Here is an 18,967-nt window from a genome sequence, read left to right as displayed (position 1 = left end):
ATTTAAAAAAGAAAACAAAATTCAAAAAAGGGGGGCTAATAATTCTAACTTCAACTGTGTGTGTGTGTGTGTGTGCATACACACACACACACACACACACACACACACACACACACACACACACACACACACACACACACACACACACACACATATACATATATATATGAAAGTAAAATATAAAATATGGACAAAAGTTTACTTTTCTATGCAATTCTTTGGTATTTTATTGAGCTACATCCACCAACACACTGATTTGGCCTCTGAGTTCCAGTCTCAGTCAAAGTCTTCATTGTCAATCCTTGCATGTGCAGGTATTATAATCTAGAGCAGTTTCCTGGCTCCCTGCCATTCATATTCGGTCCAGAGAAATGTCAGGGCTGTGCAGTCTCCTCTAGGGTCAGTGCACGGGTAGACAGAAGCCCAGAGGCTCAGCTGTGCCATCGCCAGCGGAAATAGAAGAGTTCACTCTCTGACCTGTGAAACACCTGAATGAAGATTTAGAAATCAATGGAACTCTCTCTCTCTCTCTTTCTCTTTCACAGTGTTTTGCCACTTTTTTATTATTAGATCTGAAATACTATTCGTCCAAAAAATGGAAGTAAGTTTTTTAGGCTAGGGGGAATTAAGGTGCCCTGATCAGTGGCTTTAATTTCATAATGACTTTTAACTAAGTTTTCTCCTTGGTAATTTACAGTAGATCAATTTATTGCAATTAATGAATAAAAAAATATTTAATTTAATTGAGTAACGAATGAATAAATAAATAAAATTTGAAAAGTGCAACAATGTAGCTGGTTATTGTAACAATGGTCGGGTGACAACAAAGTTGAGGGTGCAAATGCAGTTTTTCAACTCAGAATCATGTAGACAATGGTCAAAACAGGAGCAAACAGTATCATGAGGAAAATCCAAAATCAGCATCATGGCCACAGGCAAAGAGAGCAATACAAGTGGCAAAACAACACATGGCTAGACAAGAGAACACTTTGTAATACAACAGGATAAAAAGACTCAGCACTGTGTGTGTGCAAGTGTGGTGTGCAAATAGTCCAGGATATCAGTCTATGATGAGCTTCCAGCTATGTGTACATAATCAGGGGTGATCCGGACTGGTGTGTAAGTGATGTGCCTGTTGGGAAATGTTGTGCAGTTTAGTGGCAGAATTGTAGTTTGGGTGATAGTGAGTGTTTTTTTTATTTTATTTATTGCATTAAAACATAAATACAATAAGGCAAAACTCGACTAACAACTTTCATCTACATTTACAGAACAGACCACAAATAATAATTAAATCAATAAGACAATATATATTTTTGTCTAACAACTAACTAAACAGTCTTCTTCCTAATTTTAATTTTACAAACTTTAACGGTTTACAGTATAACCAAAATTCCTTTTGGAAAACCAAAAACAGTGGTTTTGTTTTAAGCCACGTGCATTTATGAATATAACATTTCTCCAAAATTACAATATACTTCAATACAAATTGAATATTAACATTTTCCCTAATAAACCAAATAAAATATAATTTTTAGATTTTTAAATTAAGAGGACAACTTGAGAGAAACTTTTAATCAGAGCCAAAAGTTATATACTACTGCTATATAAACAGTCAAAATAAATAAATAAATAAAATGTGCAGCTGTTTCAATGTCAGTTTCACAAAATGTATTGTTATCAGAATTAAATCTATGTTTAAGAAACTCTAAAGATGGGTAAATATCATTGAATATTTTAAAGTGTATTTTTTTAGCTTTGGGAGGTAAGGGGAAGGAATGAAACATATTTCTTAAATCGATAACATCATTTCTGCTAGCTGATAATAGATATTTATCTTGGGTTAATATTGATCTTATTATTTTATTAGGCCTTTCACTGAATAAAATCTTGTCCATTTATCAACAAATAAGGCAGACAAAATGTGTCATTTACATTGGTGACCACATTAACCATCAATACAAACGCCTTCGGGATAGATTTCAATACCCTTTTGTATTACATTCAAAGTTATACTTTTCACAAAAAAAATTCTGTGACTCAAAACCTCACCCTCTTTGTTTAATAGATGGACAACCGACTAAATACCTCTCTCCCACCAATCTTTGTATATGTATATATATGTTACGTGGGGTAAATTGTTTGTAAAATTAATTCTGATTGTTCTGATACAATCTGATGAATTTGAGTGGGAGTTTTTGTATTGAAAAATCACGACGTAAGTCAAGGCAAATTTATTTATATAGCAAATTTCGTAAACAGTGGCAATTCAAAGTGCTTTACATAAACAGGAATACAAGAGACAGGTGTAAAGACCTAAGGACAGGTGTGACGTGCTCTAATTTTCTGTTCTGGCCAGAATCCTGGCAGCAGTGTTTTGGATGAGCTGCAACTGTCTGACTGTCTTTTTGGGAAGGCCAGCGAGGAGTCCATTACAGTAATCCACCCTGCTCCTGATAAAAGCATAAACAAGTTTCTTTAAGTCCTCACTGGAAACAAAGCATCTAATTCTTGATTGATGATAGTATGCTGATTTAGTAATAAGAGATCTATTCCACCTACACTCTTGAAAATATTTTTTGGGATATAGAACCATAAACTTCTATCACTTATTTTAGCCAATTAATCTTTAACATGCCATACATACAATCAATATAGTGAATGTTTCCAGCGATCTACAAGGGTTATACAGTATACATGTTATATACTGTACATTATTAAAGTACATTTTAATGTACATGTTGGAAGACTTTTCTGCTCATTAAGGCTGCACTTGTTTGAGAAAATGTGAAAATATCTTTTCTACGTCTAAAACTTTTTCTCTATTGTATTATAATCAGTTATTATTGGTGCTCAATCATTAATAGATATACATTTTTATGGATTTGACTTAAATAGAAAATTCAAAAGCATTGGTTTAAATATTATTCATTAAAAATGTTCTTACCGCCACTTTTTCCAGTGTAATATGTCCTTGATTGATTGATAAAAAATATTTCAAATGGTACTTTTACATTTAATAAGTTCTGTCAAATTCAGAAAAATATTGAAATAACACTTACAAGATCATTTGGAAGAAGGTTATTATAAAATTCCTTCTATTTTAAATATGAGTATTTCCCTACCCTGTATATCTTTTGATCAGTGTGCAGAATCAGTTATACGCTGATATAATCTCCACCATGGCTTTAAATCAGCTATCTGCACCAGAACACCTCTACGCACCTTCCAGAAATTTTGGTCGAGCCTCCGGCAAGCCTTCCCAATTTACCTCTCAGGTACAGCAGGAGGGACGAGAAGAAGATAAAAAGAGAAATACTTCAAAATGGCAGGAGTGCTAATAATAAAGATGAAAAGAAAATGATGGAAGAAATGACAAGCAATAAGAAGAAGATGATGTGTTGTACTTGGTGTCCTGGTTTAGCCGTCCCTTTCATGCTTCTGTCTGAGTGATAAGCTTTTCTTTTGCCCTGCAGAGAAAAGAAGCCCAGCTCTTTGTGTCTATTTCCACGCTGCAGAGATCACCAGATATCCGTTTGTGATTAGTGTTCTACGCCGCAGCGGCACCAGAAACACAACATTAAGAAAACACTGGAATTACCAATAGGAGCTGCTAGACTAATTGTAATGCGCAAGATAATTACACATTATACATACATGTACAGTTAATATTTATTAATGCTTTAATAAAAACTATTCTGCTCAGCAAGGCTGCTTTTATTGGAGCAAAAATAAGTTTAAAATTTAATTGATTCCTACAATTTAAAGCTGAATTTTCAGCATCATTACCTCAGTCTTCAGTGTGTCACACAATGGTCCTCCAGAAATCATTGTAATGGTGATCAGCTAAAGAAGAAATATTCGTGTTATTATTATCAGTGCTGAAACTTCAGTTTTTGTGTGTGTGGTAACTGCCTTTATAAATATGTTTACTTTTATTCATCAAGGACACTACATTAATGAAGATTGGAAAATATAGACATTTGAAAAAAAGGTAAAAGGTAAAGGTATATATGTGACATTTGATTAAAAAAGGGTTTTAATTCAAATTAACAGATTTTTTTCTATTAAACAAACAATCCTCAAAAGCAAAATGTACCAGTTTACACCAAAAAATAAACAAAAATTAATTAAAGTATCAGTGTCAATGCTGATAATTATGGATTGAGTACCTGATCAAGGATCTTGTGTCACGGGGGACAGGAATAATGACGAGGAACAAGTAAATCCAAATTTAAGCAACATCTGATAAGGAATGAGTTAGTGTTTGTTTTTGTTGTAATTGTTATCAAATAAATGCAGCCTTGGTGTGTTTAATAGGCATTTTTTTAATACCTTAAAGCAGGGTTCACCAAACTTGTTCCTAGAGTCCCGGTGTCCAGCAGATCCTAGCTCCAACCCTAATCAAACACACCTGAATATCTAATCAAGGTCTTACTAAGTATAGTTGAAACATCCATAGCTGTCTTTATTAATGAAGGAATATGCCAAACGAATCGGGGGGAGTTCTCGAGAACTACCTGATCTCGTATCCCTTTAAATGCTCATTGACCAGACCTTGGACCCTTGGAATCATCTATCTCCTAGCTCAGGTTTTTTTTTCCGGACAGCATTCCAAACCTGCTAATATCGTCAAGCTTGATATAAGTGTAAACTCTTGAATGTCCAAAATAAACAACTAGAAGCAGAAAGGGTTCATCAATGGAGCGTAGCTGATGGTTATGGGAGTGGAAGCTCAGAAGTGCATTGAAACTGGTGAAGGAAGTGGTGCGGCTCGTGTTTTACTATAGAGCAGTGTTATAACAAAACCTTAAAATATATTTAATATGATAAAATAGAGCTGCTTCTCCATGTGATCATGAAAATAAAAATGGTAGCTTTTATGCTGTTGTGCTAATCACTCATCAGAAACTACTTCAATGGTCTCAACAGCATTCAGCCCTACTCAGTTATCACGAAAATAAGTTTTAAATACTTAAGTCTTTAAATACACTATTGGTCAAAACTTTGGGGTCAGTAGGATTTACATTTTTTTTTTTTTTAAATAAGCTTCTTCTGCTCACCAAGGCTGCATTAATTTACTCAAAAACAAATAACAAATTGTAAAATTGTCAAATTACTCTAATATTAATTGTCATCATCATCATTATTATTAATATCATTAATATTTAAGGTATGGTAAAAGTAATAAAAGCAATAATGATACGAGTAATAATTTAATTTGAAACTACATACAATAGGAAAACAATTATTTAAAATTGTAATACATATTTAACAATTCAATATTTGTTTTATTACATTTAATAAATGCTGCCTTGAAGAACAAAGAAAATTTCTTTAAAAAAATAACAAGGAAAAAAAAAACTGACCCCAAACTTTTGACAGATAGTCTTAGATATCTATAAACAAGATTTATGTTTGTATTTCTTCTAGTATGAAATGAACACAACTTCCTTGATTACACACTCAGTCATGATGTCACTAAAATATGACTGTATTCCAGAACAATATTTTTTCCCCTTCACTCACTAACTTCCCTCTGTCTCTCTAGGGTGTACGTCTTTGATTAAACTACGAAAGTTTCCAATACTGGTGGAACATCTGAATGGGTTTAAATTGAATGCCCTAAACTTTTGGCCACTTGGGAACTACACTGTTGTGACATCACTATCACATTGCATTTTGTGAAATATAGCTGCTGGAGTGGTCATATGAAGCTGACTCACTTTTTTGGTCAAATTCAAGTGGTATGTAAGCTTCCCTCATTCACTTGATGAAGTGGAACTAACTTTAAAATGGCATTGGGGATTCCCCCGAGAGAACAAGAGAAGGAAAGTTTGTGAGTGTATGTCTAAAACTGGACTGGAACACAGCCTGGGTTGTGAAGATGTGCTCTCTGATATTGAAAATGCATGTTGTGTCTTTAAAAACCTTACTAATCCCATTTTTTTTCTGGGTAGTGTATATTCTGATAATTATGAGACCATCTGGGGTGTGGAACAAATCTCAATGTAAACATTCTCTTGTTGCTTTTCAGTTGGAGCATGATCACCCTCCTCACTACTGGAAGCACGTGATTTGATGGGACGGTTTGCCATTTTGTCCTCTTCCAACTGCATTGATAGAGCCCATCTCATCACAGGACAACAGCGGAAGTGAACGGAGCCCCTGCCGGTAGGCCATCTTGGGAACATGAACTGTATTCTTTTATTTTCTTGGCTGGTGTAATAGGTCTATCTTAAGCAGCTTTGGAGATAGGGCATCATATGGAAGACGTGCAATGTCATCGACATCCAGCCGTGTTTATGATTGCAAGGCCATTGCCATGGTACAGCTCGTCCTGAAATGAGATTGGTAACTGTGGTTCTGGGTGGAAAAATCTTACTGTTTAAGTATTCACAGTGCTCAAGGTCATAGGATGTGACTCTTTCTCGCTCACATGTTTAGCTTTTAAATTGCATTTTGCTTTTTTACTATCCAGGGTAAAGCCATCCTATCATAAGGGTTATCTTTTGCAGCAGCACATTTAACAGAATATAACTGGCTGGGTGTTATGCTCTTGAGAGAAAGACATTTCTGATGGCTAACGCGAGATGTATGTCTTTATAGGATCTGTGGTGATGCATTTATTTTCTTCTATAGCAATAGTTTGTTTACAATGTCTGCTCATATATGTATATAATATATAGAGGAGACTTGTCTATATACAAATAAATGAGCAGACATTTTAAACAACCTGTAGGAAAATAAAATTCAATTCAACTCAATTCATCTTTATTTCTATAGCGCTTTTACAATGTAGATTGTGTCAAAGCAGCTTCACATAGAAATTTGAAATTGAAACTGTCAGTCCAGTATTTAGAGTTAAAGCAAATGCATAGATGCGCAGCTCCACAAGTCCCAAACCAAGCAAGCAAGTGGCGACAGTGGAGAGGAACAAACTTCCCCAATTGACGAAATTGAAGAAAACGCTGAACGTCCATCGTGGAGAAACTGTATGTCTGTGTGAGTAGGCCACCAGTGGGCGCAGAGTCTGGCCCTTCGGGATCAATGCGGAGACTCGTCTGTCACTCCTCCATGAACGCCACAGCATCTGCTCAGAATACAGCCAGGTCTAGGATTATGGAGACCTCGGGATAATGAAAAACAGACGAACATTAGTGTAAATGCGTAGATTTAAATTATAATGTCTTTTGGGAAGTGTTCCTGGCTCAATTTGCAGCCTAACAATCCTTAGGAGCAGTGGTCCCCAACTTTTTTATCACCACATACTGGTTAGCATTTGACAATTTTACCGCTAGGCGGCCATCAACCATTTTCTCAGAGGATGACAAGCTGACAAAACATTGCAGTTAATCTGATACAAGTTTTATTTATGGAGAAAATTGCAAAGCACTGCAGAGTTTTAGTGGTCTGTGTTTGTCTGAAAAAATTAGTCTGCTGAAATGTGTATATTCCGTTCTGTTCTTGTCAAGTGACTTGCGGTACGTTCGCAGCATTTATTCAACTGGGTACGTCTGAATTGCGTCCAAGCCACACACCTCCATTGGAAATAATGAACTTGTGCGAACTCTAGAAAAGACGGAATATGCAAACGTCATTTGTGATCTCCAGAAGTTGATCTTCTAGCACAGACATGGTGGATTCATCTGATTTGTTGACAAATGGGTTGTGGTTCTATGACTTGGGAGTTTATGAGTCCGTCACTGGGCCTTTTCCCCTTAGCAAAGAAACTTTTCAAAGACATCTGTTTCTTACTCAATTTACAACTTGTGGGTTATATTTTGGTGCTCAAGAGAATACAGTAATTTTTCAAAATAAAGAATTTTTCTAAATAAAAGATCATTCAGACTCAGATAACAAATAAAATGGAAATAATTAATGATTTCTTGTGTGGCCCGGTATCAATTGATCCACATACTGGTACAGGTCCATGGCCCAGTGGTTGAGGACCATTGCTTTTGAGGATTTGGATTTTAAAATAATTTGTGTTTTATGTGTATGCTCAACACAATCTCACAGCAATTCGTAACTTTTTCATTTAGTGGCTAATTCGTATGAATTCGTACGATCTAATTCGCACAATTTAGTACGATTTGCTTATCCCCCAATGACGGTTGGGGTTAGGGGTGGGGTCAGGTGCCACGCCTCCTTTTTAAAATCGTACCATTACGTACGACTGAACTCGTACGAATTCGTACGAATTAGCCACTAAACTGGCAAAACGTAAAATACTTACGTTTTCTCGTGAGATCAGGCTGGTATGCTTATGCAAAGAGATGTGTCTTTAGTCTAGTTTTAAACTGACAGAGTGTGTCTGAAATGCATCATCCTATAAACACATACCTCTCGGATTATTAGATTAGATAAATAGTCTTACAATATATTAGATAAATAGTCTAACAATATATATATATATATATATATATATATATATATATATATATATATATATATATATATATATATATATATATATATATATATATATGCATAATGAAAATTATGCAATACATAAATTTATTACTTAATCAAAATTGTGTTTTTTTATCTTATTTTAAAGTATTCTGATTACTTGCCATTATTGACTTAACTTTTTATTATTTTATTTTGAAATATAAATTTTTAAACAACCATCTCAGAAGACGTATCCTTCGGTCATATTCATGCACGACTTATTGGGGTCAAAGTGTGAAACAATGCTTCATTTTTACCAGTGATTAAGTGTGTTCTATCCTGCATTATATTTTAAAGGAACGGTGTACCCGAAATGACAGCTCTGATGACTGTGAACTAGAAATAAATTTCATATTCTTTAAAGATGCTAAAAAAAGAAATCAATAAATAATATTCAATGAATAAAGAACAAATAAATAAACAACAGCACTGGAACATTTGAGGCTGAATAAATGACAGATTTTTTTTATTTGGAGCAAACTATCACTTTAAATCACAGAAATGAATCATTGCTTTCAGTACTCTCACAATGCAGTCTTTTAAGTCGGTTCACTTGGCAGACATTTTGGCAATTCCCCCAGGCAGCTATTTTCTATCTAGGCAACAGGCATGCAGTATAGCTCTTATCTACTCGATAAGACTAAAATCTCCTGTTGGCAAAGCTTATGTTTGAACATGTCAAATCAACAACAAAATCTAACAAAATATTTTGCATGTAAATTGTGGGGATTAGCAAAACAAGAGGTATCAGCAACACTGACAGGGCAGTGTTACAGTATCATAAAGTTCATTTATATGGAATAAATCTGCTATTCTCTCCGAAATACTGTGAAGCAAGTGGTTACTTAAATATTTTCATAAGCATCCCTGCTTTTAATCTTAAGAAATGAATTCTCACAGTTCAACATTACTGAATTATTTTAATGAATTCCTAATGTACCGGCACTGACAGCTTGCTGAACGCACTTCTTAATTAGTCCCAGACCCACTGTAAAAATCCTGAATTCTCTCTTTTATATTTTATCATAATTTTGAGACTCATGCAGCACTGTCAAGGTAATACACTTGATGGAATTGCCTGAGTTTAAGAAAATACAAAAAAGGGCAAAAACAGTCCTTGGCTTATCTTTCTGCTTCAAAATGAATTAATAAAATCTGGAGTTAATGAAAACCCCACAGAGCAGTGGTATGCTTTTCATTCTAAAGTATACTTACAGTATATTATATATGTCTTGTCTAATCACTTAAGGGGGCATGCTATGTTCCTTTACACAAGATTTAATACATGTCTCCATTGTCATTCTAATTTGTCTGTGAAATTACAGCTCAAAAATTCCCATGGCCATTTATCATTTAGCTTGTCTAATTTGTCTCTGCATGTGAAAAAAATATGCTGTTTTTGAGTGTCTCTTTAAATATGAATGAATCCATTGCTTTTGCAATTTATATGCTTTTCTGATACTCCAAAAACAAAAGACAGGGTTGCCAATCTATGGTTTTCCCACTGAATTAGGCAAGTTGCAACATAGGCTCATTCTGAAAACATAGCCCTTTATATGTTTCTGGAGATCACGAATTATGTAGTCAGAGTAACATATGGCTGCATTTTATCTTTTAAATAAATGCTATGGGGTGGCATGATGCCGTTCCTTTTCTCCATGTTTACCTCCATGTGGACGGCTTTTGTACTGTTACCAGTTTGTCCGGTAGCTCAACACATACGTCGGCAGACTTAAGACACAGATGGGGAGTTGACCACGACAACGTGGTTTGAGTCTGGTGAAGAATGGTTTCAGAAAGTGGTAAGACAAAAGCCAAATAATAAAATAAACAACAGGGTAAGAAAACAATTTATAAGGTAAATAGCAGGCTGAGAATGTTGTAAAATCTGAAAACGTGGTAAAAATCAGGCTGCAATAAGGGCTTTTCAATTTCTGTATTGCTTTTGAAAATACTGCAGTTGGTTAAGGGATGGAGGTGGATGGGTCAATTGGTGCTTTTTAAAACAGCTGTGGTTGGGTTTGGGGGGGCGTCATCGGTCAGTCAGTCAGTCAGTCAGTCAGTCAGTCAGTCAGCCAGATAATCACTCGATAGTGGCCTCTGGTGGATTTACGTGAGAACGGCAGGTGCAAATGGCAATCACAAGAGAAATTTGAGATCTGAATAAATGTACACAGCGGCCTCTGGTGGAGATATATATATATAAAATGGTGGATTCACAAAAACAAATATATATATAATGAGCATAATCTAGCTCCATAAAAAGCTAACCCAGGCCTATTTTGATTATGCACCCCTATATATATATATATATATATATATATATGTATATATATATATATATATATATATATATATATATATATATATATATATATATATATATATATATATATATACACATATACATGCAGAGCCAAATATATACCCATGAACCAAATTAGAGTGTACAAAATAATTAGATGTTTTTACAAAATAGATATTCACATGCACAAAATAAATATACATATTCATGTATTCAAGATTCAAGTCATTCAAGATATGTTTCACAAATGCAAAACACCATTTATGAATGAAGAGTTCAGATGCAAAAGCTTCTACTGTAAATGCCATCTGAAACATTCTTCTAAAATGAGCATTTCCTCATGGTCTTGTGTGTAAGTTTAATCTTCTTTTATGTTTATGTTTTCAGTTCATCTTGACTGAATCATCCTGGATTTGTGTATTTATTTTTGATACTTTCCGGACTATGCATTCAGGCAAGTCACTCTACACTTTAGCCCAGGGATGCCCAAAGTTTTCATATGAAGGGCCAAAAACCAAATATTATTGCAAGCGGTGGGCCAAAGGTAAACATACCAAACAGTATTACATTAAAGTTGGGCCCAAGTTTGGGCATCTCTACTTTAGCCAATCAGATGTGAGTTCACTGATTAACCAATTATAACCCACATAGAGCTCTGTAATGAAGTGGGCCCAAGTTTGGGCATCTCTTCTTTAGCCAATCAGATGTGAGTTCACTGATTAACCAATTATAACCCACAGAGAGCTCTGTAATCAAGGAGTTCTGCTCTGCACACCCTTTGCGCAATCTGACTGAACACCCTTATATACAATGCTATAGAATAACAGAGCGAACATTATACATCTCATGCTGCTTTAGAGAGTAAACATAAATGACCGCTGCAGCTCACTCAGGGAGGGATCTATGATAAAAAAGCAGATCATCAGCAGTCTTCCCTACTCTTGTTTGGGGATACCTGGATCCATGCATTTAGAGACTGTTTATGATTATAGGCATAATAAAAATGAGTAGGTGTATTCTTATCACTTTAGGGTGTATTTTACACACACTGTGGTTTCAGATTTATGTTCAAACATATTACAAAAGATAATATTGCAAAATAAGTGTCCTTCAAAAACATTACAGCACTCAGGTTTATCATTAATACACTGCCCTGATAGATGACCAGGTGAACATTAGCTGTTATACATATATAACCCATGTTTAAAAGTGGTGGAAAGAGTACTGAAAAATCATACTAAAGTAAAAATACAATTACTGCATAAATGTAGTGCAGGTAAAGTAAAAGTATCTGTTGTAAATATTACTCAAAGTATAAGTAAACAGTAGATCTTTTAAAAGTACTAAAGAGTAGTGAGTATTACTCTGTAAAAATCTGATGCATTTGCATGTAATTTGCATGTAAACGTAGCATTCAGTACTGCATTTACTGTAGCTATTGCCCAGCAGGCACACAATATCATAAGACATTAATATTAGGTTAGATTTAGGTTGTGACGTCAGTTGACCAAAATTGTCGTCTAGCCAGTTTCTAGGGACAATGTTATCATGATGTCCAATAACGATGTCAAATGACATTAATATTTGGTTGATTTTAGGTTGTGTTAGAAAGTGACCAAAATCTAACGTCGAGCCAACATCCTAAACCAACGTCATATTGATGTCAAATACTGACTTTTATTCATCAGGTATGGCAGCCAAAATCCAACATCTTATAGACGTCATAGTTGTAATGTCCACACAACATCAAGCGTTAAACGTCAATCATTGGATATTGATATTTGGTTTATTTTAAGCTAAACATTGATAATACGTGACATTGTGTTTCGATGACAACCTGATTTTCATTTCCAAACAAACTGCAACGTCCCCACAAAGTTGGGGTACAATGTAAATGTGATGTCATGTTAACGTCTTGTGCCCGTTGGGTGTTTAAGGCTCATCATACAGTAAACATCTGTCATCTTCTTATCAGCGACATGCATTTAAACAGTCTCTGGGTTATTGTGTGTAAAGATTTTAAACATCTTCTTAGACATTTTTAATGCTTCCAAACAGTTTGCTGCAATTATAAATCACCCATGTCTTGAGGTAGTTCATTGTTATTATTTACAGCCTAAGGTTACCAGACAAAACAACAATAACAACATTATTATACATCATAGTAGCATGTAGACTATAAAAAGGCAACATATCGACTCATGCGCACACATGAGGCCCGTAGCCAGCCTGGTGAAAGGGATGGTTCTTTTTTTCTCAAGTGGACCTTTTTGCAGTTATACGCCTCAAAGTTTCTATTTAACTATGAGATTTAAATACTACATTTTAGTGACTTTTTTGCTGGATTAGCCAGTCAGATGTCATTATAACCACACTTTTTAATGTACTAAAATATTTCCTAAAAAGTGCAGTTAAAAAAATTCAAACAAGAGAAATTTTTAAAATACAAAGTTATTAAATCATATGTCATTAGAAAAATAGCAATCTGTTTTAAAGTTTTAAAGTAAAAAAAACTATCATTTATTAGACCAAAAACACACTGGCCAAACCTGTCAGCTTTTTCTTCTTTTTTTCGCGGTTATGCGCGCATTAGCCTATGTTTCACACGCATACTGTATGTAAGGTGACTGAAATTAAAATTAAAATACAAAACATACTGATCCATTAAATAAAAAAACAAAACAACAATTTTACTTTAAAGAAGAACATTGACGTTAACATTATTTTATTATATTGTACTTTAAGTCATCTGCTTGAGGTAGGTCGTTTATCAATGGTAAATTTTAACCTAAGTTTACATTAATAACATACAGTGCATTGTTCTTTACCATACAAAATACAAAATAATAAAAGAAACATTATACACCATAGTAGCATGTAGCCTATAAAAAGGCCGCAAATCTTTTTAAATTCATTAAAAGGCAAGCGCATATCTAAGCCTTACCTTGAGTTTGTTCACACTCTGCCTGTATTAACTTACATGCTGCATTTTAATATAGCTAATTTTGATGAATTCGCTCTAACCTTTGACAGTTTTTTCTTCTTTCCGCGGTTATGCGCGAATTATATTTCAAATGCATATGCAAGGTGACTGAAATTGAAATTAAAATACAAAACATACTGGGCCATTAAGTAAAAAAACAAAACAACAGTTATACTTTAAAGATAACTTTAAATAGAACATTGATGTTTTGAAACAAAAAAATTAACTGAAAACTATTAAAAATAAACCTGCGAGATATGTCCTGCGGCAAAATTATTTTATGAAGCAGCATTCAACTTAAGCTCTTTAGACCATGCGCCTGACCGTTTCTTAGTGTTTCACCACATGTCCTTAAATACATAAGGCCTATTTTGATTATTTTTCATTATTCGTCTATTATTATGTTCAATAATTGTGACATAAAATGAAATAGTAAAATATAATCAACAACGAAAATGTAAATAAAAACGTAAATTAAAACATAAATGAAAAGGTCTTGTGTTAGTCCTACCAAAATAGCAAACACTGAACATCTCTTTACATTTAGGCTAAAAGACTGCTTTATTTTTTAATTTAGGCATACTTAGAATATTTGTACTGAATGTTTGTGCTTTCATTTTAGTTGTCTTTAACTTCTTCAATTCTATTTTTCAAAAATAATCCTCTTTGCACTTAAAAAGTTTAGAATAACAATAAAGCGTGTTAACAATTTTTAAATGATTAATAAAGCAATTATAATGCTTTGACTTATTGTTTAATCTCATTTACAGGCACAGTAGCATATTTAAGGCTGCTGTGTGGGCTATTTCTGTCTGTTCGCATCCCGTCCCTTTGCGCCCCCTGGCGGCTCATTCACAAACTGCGGTCATACACAAAAAACAAAGCGGCTCCTATTTCAAACGGCAGTGGTATATGACGCGGCGGTAATAGTCACTTTGAACTCTCACCTACTGTATGATTTACTTTCTATGTGCCATTTGATTGGACAGGAATCACAGGACAAATTTTTCTAATCTCCATAGACAAGAAAAAATAAAGCAGTGACTGCAGATTAAAGAAAAGTGAAGGAAAGTAGTTTGAGTATTTGTAATGTGTTACTTTACACCACTGATGTTTAACATGAACGACGGGGCACTGTTTGGTCCAACCGCCAATCAGTGATGCTATCAGAGCAAGTCTCGAGCTTCTTCACTTTCATCTACCATCTCAAATTCACAAGTCCAGTCGAGACAGCTCTCCCCAATAAGGACGTCAACCCCACTCCAGTGCACTTCGCCACAGCCATGCATGAAATATGACACTGCAGACTGTAATAACACAATACACAGAGCATTCAATTACAGCACTGCCATCACCAAGGTCCTTCTCCTGGAGCCAGGGGCCAGTATTTACACCGGTCTGCCTATAGCTGTCCCCCCAGGCCTGAATTATGGCCCCCCACCCTGTGCACTGAAGCACAGATGAGTCCTACATTCACATCCTCAAAAGCACACAAGACGTCTGCGCCAAAGCCCAGCATACTGATAGCAACCACCTCACATTTAATTAAAAACACACAATTATTTCATAATGATTTATAGAGCTGTCAGCAGGCTGGGAAGGAGATAGAGGAAGGAAGAAAACCTCTCATTTTTTCTCTTGTTTTGACAGGTAAGGCAAAGCAAAGTCAATTGTTTTTTTTTCTTCTTCCCTTTTGTAATCTGCAGGACTCTTGAAGACTTCAGCAAAATAGTGAACCACATCACATTGTGACCTGTTATTTGCATTCATTGGGATTCAGCAGGACTTTTTGTATTTAGAACTGTGGAAGAAAGATAAGACAAGTTTGCCTTTGTGGCCCAGAGCATATGATGAGTCAAAGAACATAATTATACAGAGATGGGCTTTTTCACAGTTAATTACACAGCTCTCATATCTAAAATTTGGAAAGATGGTAATTTCTCCGCTATACTTCTGTACTCGGATCATTTCAGCAGACTTTGACAAATTTGATGTGTTGGACCTAAAGGAATTAACCTAAAAAGGGAGCGTTTCAGAACTCACAACATGAGCGATCGCCTTGTAAACTCTTCCCGTCTTCCATCCTCCCCAGACACAGCACAGCAATCATTCAGCAACTGGGACACCTGTAACAAGCTAATGAAAATATGGAAATAAAACTTGCAGAGGGTTTGACAGATGAATATGGCTGGAAAAGGTGAGACTCGTTTGGGATATATCATGAAAACAGCTGTTACACGGCAAGTAGGTAGCCAAGAATATGGGACTTTGTTCAAGAATGTGAAACTAAAGGTGCTGGAAATGTTAATTACGTGATGGATGTAATGCATTTGTGTTGTCCTCCTTGCGTTCAAATTAAGCAGAGCATTTAGGCATCACTGACTTCCTTCCATATTGAGGGTGATTGTCATTTTCTGTATTTCTTTATTGTAATTACTTCACTGAGATCACTCAGAGTGATAACAATCTCTGCTCTACTGGTGCAGTGAGCAAGCAACGAAATCTCCAATGATCCCCTTCTCGCTTCAAATGTAAACAGTTGTCCGTAGGGTTATCTGTCATCACTGTCAGATAGCAGATGCAGCCTTTGATAAATCGCACTCTCTGCTGAGAGTATCCACGATTATCGAACTCAAAAAAATCATTGCCTCAGTCACGCCAGCTTCTGAATAAATAGATTAGATCTCGCATAAGGTCACTAAACAGAGATAAGTAAGGAATTTTAAAAGAGCTAACACCATTTTGTGTTTTGTGTAAACATTATTAATATTACAGCAGATAGTTCCAGGTCTTTGACTTGTAATACAAATCTGTATATATCTCAATTTATGTTTGAAAAGAATAAAACATTTCTGAGGCGCTGTTTACACCAGGTAAGTAGATGCTTTTTCGTTAATCTGATCACATGTACAGCTACAAAATGGTACAAAGGCAATGTTAATGTGATTGAGAGAAAGCAAATTAAAGTGTTCATATACAGTATGTTGTGTTATACCGAAAACAAAAACTAATTTTGATTATGGTATTGCTCTTAACAGCCAAAAAATTTTTCCATCACAACGGCATATTGGTATTCCTTAGTATGCTCTATTGAATTAATAGGGAATTATGACTTTAATGAGAAACATTGCGAGAGACCCTTTTTTTCTCCCTGCACATTTGTAGCCTACAATGCAAATGCCAAAAAGTATGTAAATGGTTATTTGTTGAAAATCAGAAATTTCCCCTGCTTATTTAAAACTCACATTCATATTCATTACAGTAGCAAGAATAAAATTGGCAGACAGGTGAGACACCTCAAAATATTTAAATATTCATTATGAAAAACGAATAAAAATGTATGCTCTGTAATTTATGCACATACACCTTAATTTGTCTTGTACAGTTTAATAATGCTGACTACATACATATTAAGCTACCCCCTGTGATGCAAAGCAAACCTTGAATTTTATAAGTATAGAGCAATAAATTAACAATGCCAACTCACTTACATCAAAGACTAGATATATTTATATATTTTCAGTTTTAGGGGATTGGACCAATCAGACCAGCACCACAACTCACTTGTAGCCAATCAGCAGTAGGGGTGTTCACTTTAATGATGTCGCAAACATGCGGGAGATTTAGAAAAAATGGCCGACGTTTCCAAACACGAAAAAGTTAGAGGAATGTCAGTGTAAAAATACACGTTTTCAGGCAAAACATGATCCTATTTTACAACTGAAAATCATTCGGTGCTGTAAAGACTTTAGAGAGAGTGGAGGCCAGCCCTGCAAATGGATGCCGAAGCTGGTTTCGGTAACGCTTTCTTTTACAACCCGCAAAGTACCGCGTAAGTACAGTGAAATTACAGTGTACTTTTCTGTACGTACTGTGTAAGTATAATGAACGTATGTGTAGGTATGAGGGAACAAACCGTAATGCTTGGGTAAAAAGGGGGTAACAACCAGATGTTCATCACGAAAATGACCGCGTAAGTACAGTGAAATAACGGTGTACTTTTCTGTACCTATAGTGTAAGTATAAATAACGTTTACGTAAGTATAAGGGAACAAACTGTAATGCTCGGGTAATAAGGGGGTAACAACCAGATATTCAGCATGAAAGGTACCGCTTAAGTACAGTGAAATAACGGTGCACTTTTCTTTAAATTGCAAAAGAACAAACCATAATGTTTGCGTAAAAGGGGAGTAACAATAAGATATCCATCACGCAAAGAAGTATATTAAGTTTACGATGTACATTTCCTCAAGTATTGTATACATATAAAGAATTATGCAAGGATGGTGACAACCTATTGCTATCTGCAAATGTACTATATGCACCTGCGTGAGTACATTAGTACTCTTATTCAGTGCTTGGGTTTTATATGGGGTGTTTAATGAATAAAAGGTTTACAACCTGTGAAATTATGAACCCTTATTGTATACTGTATGTATTTTAAATCTGCAATTCAATATAAAATATATTTCCATACACTACTTACCTTATGTTTACTCGTCGATCTCACCAAAGCCATCAATGTCTCCATAACTCACTATCGACAAATAACTTTGCATGACATAGGCCTACCGTCAGGGTTCAATGCAGATTAAAACAGGCTCACATCTTTACTGCTGTTGCACAGGGGGGCTAACTGTTGCATTTCAGTAAATGTATAGCTGATGCTTTATAGAAAAATCTAGTAATTTGGTCTTCAATCAATAAAAACTGCTGCTGTAGTTTACTCTGTTCTTAGTGTTCAAGTATACACTAGTATGTTAAAGTTCAGCTTCTTCCCTCTTTGTTCCCTGTAGTTAAAGGGTAAATACAGTATTTGTTCCCTCCTCGTTACCTGTACTTACAGGGTAAATACCACATTTGAGGGTTGTAAATTAAAGTGAAGCTTTGTTCCTCTCTTGTTACCTCCTTGTTCCCTGTACTTACAGGGTAAATACCACATTTGAGGGTTGTAAATTAAAGTGAAGCTTTGTTCCTCTCTTGTTACCTCCTTGTTACCTGTACTTACAGGGTAAATACCACATTTGAGGGTTGTAAATTAAAGTGAAGCTTTGTTCCTCTCTTGTTACCTCCTTGTTACCTGTACTTACAGGGTAAATACCACATTTGAGGGTTGTAAATTAAAGTGAAGCTTTGTTCCTCTCTTGTTACCTGTAGTTAAAGGGTAAATACAACATTTGTTCCCCCCTTGTTCCCTTTAGTTTACAATGTAAAATCTTGAA

The 18,967-nt window shown here is 35.1% G+C and overlaps 1 long non-coding RNA gene across 1 annotated transcript; it reads right to left on the bottom strand.

The window, feature by feature from the left end:
• Positions 1–6,757: 6,757 nt before the first annotated feature.
• On the bottom strand, positions 6,758–18,427 carry LOC141376804 (uncharacterized). Its single transcript, XR_015504149.1, has 2 exons — positions 15,789–18,427; positions 6,758–7,130 (listed from the first exon to the last, which is right to left on the bottom strand). It is a non-coding gene; the product is annotated as an uncharacterized LOC141376804 (long non-coding RNA).
• Between the last annotated feature and the right edge of the window lie 540 nt (positions 18,428–18,967).

This window comes from Danio rerio, chromosome 12, assembly GCF_052040795.2.
Source record: "Danio rerio strain M-AB ecotype USA chromosome 12, GRCz13ab, whole genome shotgun sequence".
NCBI classification, from domain to species: Eukaryota; Metazoa; Chordata; class Actinopteri; order Cypriniformes; family Danionidae; genus Danio; species Danio rerio.
Note: the sequence above shows the minus strand (reverse complement) of the source record. Positions and strands in the feature narration are given on the sequence as shown.